Here is a 1,809-nt window from a genome sequence, read left to right as displayed (position 1 = left end):
GAGATGCAGTAAGTGGTTTCCTGAAATGTTCAGAGAACCTCCAACCCCTTCTCCACAGGCAATGTCCAGCCCCACTTCCCTCGGCACAGAGCCATGAAAGCTCCCACACCACACCCCTCCCTTTGCAGCAACCTCCTTCCGCTGTTCCAGGTAAAGCCTTCCCCTTGAATTCAGCTATATGATTCCTGTAAGTCCCCAGACAGAGAACTGCAGAAGTTACGATTTTGTAGGGCCTCCATTCAAAAAGCATGGGGCCTTTTCTATGCGGATGTCTTTTCTTCACATGGAAAAGAAACAAAGGAAACTTCCAATCATGTGTCTCCATGAGTCATTAAACCCTTCCCCCTGGAGGAGTGTGGCTCTGCTGCTCACCGAGTACGGACACAGGCAGAGGGAACAGGATAAGCATGTTCCCAGTCCCCAGGGCAAGCAAAACTCTTGATAAACAGACATGTTCCTCACACCACAAAGTGGCCTGGGAACTTGTTGCTGATTTTATTTAATTTTATTTATTTATTTATTTATTTATTTATTTAGTATTTTTTTGAAGCTGGAAACAGGGAAGCAGTCAGACAGACTCTCGCATGCGCCCGACCAGGATCCACCCGGCATGCCCACCAGGGGCTGATGCTCTGCCCATCTGGGGTGTCACTCTGTTACAAACAGAGCCATTCTAGTGCCTGAGGCAGAGGCCACAGAGCCATCCTCAGCGCCTGGGCCAACTTTGCTCCAATGGAGCTTTGGCGCAGGCGGGGAAGAGAGAGACAGAGAGGAAGGAGAGGGGAAGGGGTGGAGAAGCAGATGGGCGCTTCTCCTGTGTGCCCTGGCCGGGAATCGAACCCGAGTCTCCTGCACGGCAGGCCGATGCTCTACCACTGAGCCAACTGGCCAGGGCTTGTTGCTGATTTTAAATGTGCCACTGGCACAGGATGCGCAGCTGTCTACATGGTGCATGGTAGCAGAGAACAGAACAGGATCATGTCCTGTGTGGGTAGCTCCCCGATGTGGTGTTGAGAACCCTGCTGCAGAAGGTCCCTAAATGCTTTCTCACAGAGTCCACATTTGGGGGTTTCCCTTGCTCTGGTTCCTGGGATTTTACAGGACCTGGAACCATTGCACTCCATCGCTTCTGGGGTCTTCAAGATCATGTAGCGTGTGCTCACCTGAGTACATGGAGTTCACCCACCCCTTTCTCCAAGCACTCACCTCCTATGTTTTCCAAGGCAGCAGCTATTGTCCTGGGGCCACCACTCAGGTCAAGGGCAGGGGCCTTTGTTGGATCTGTGGAGGGCAGTGACCCCTATTAACACAGGAAGCTGAGCTAATGGATCAATATGCTGATGGATCAATGCTTCACCACCATTCTGAACCAACAGCTTTCAGGGGTCTCTGGCTTGTGTTCTTGTTTAGTGACCCTTCCTGCTAGCCCCCCCCAAAGCCCCACCCCCTTTTGCACCCTGGTTTGGTTCCAGGGCATGCACGGGCGGGGGCAGAGTGGAAGTATGGCTAGCACACACTGTTCCTCACTGCCGGGCAGGAAGCCACAGGTCTCCCAGTAGGGTGAGATCCCAGCTTGAGTGCTGCTTAATCTTAAATTAAGACCCACAACGTGGTCTATACCAGACAGCCATTTGTGTCTCTCTTCCATCCGCAGAGGCTGAAATGCTGAGTCCCATGTAGTTAATAAGGATTACAAGGGACACAAGCTCCTTCTATCTTGCCTCCCAGCTCTGTATTATTGATCCCCAAAGTCTCCTTTGGGGTCTCTATTTCCATGTGAGCAGCTGGAAAGAAAGGGGCAGAAAGGGC

General features: G+C 51.9%; 1 non-coding gene across 1 annotated transcript; it reads right to left on the bottom strand.

Annotated features, from left to right (window-relative positions):
• Positions 1-819: 819 nt before the first annotated feature.
• On the bottom strand, positions 820-895 carry TRNAG-GCC (transfer RNA glycine (anticodon GCC)). The gene has a single exon. It is a non-coding gene; the product is annotated as a tRNA-Gly (tRNA).
• Between the last annotated feature and the right edge of the window lie 914 nt (positions 896-1,809).

The sequence above is a fragment of the Saccopteryx bilineata genome, chromosome 2, assembly GCF_036850765.1.
Source record: "Saccopteryx bilineata isolate mSacBil1 chromosome 2, mSacBil1_pri_phased_curated, whole genome shotgun sequence".
NCBI lineage: Eukaryota > Metazoa > Chordata > Mammalia > Chiroptera > Emballonuridae > Saccopteryx > Saccopteryx bilineata.
Note: the sequence above shows the minus strand (reverse complement) of the source record. Positions and strands in the feature narration are given on the sequence as shown.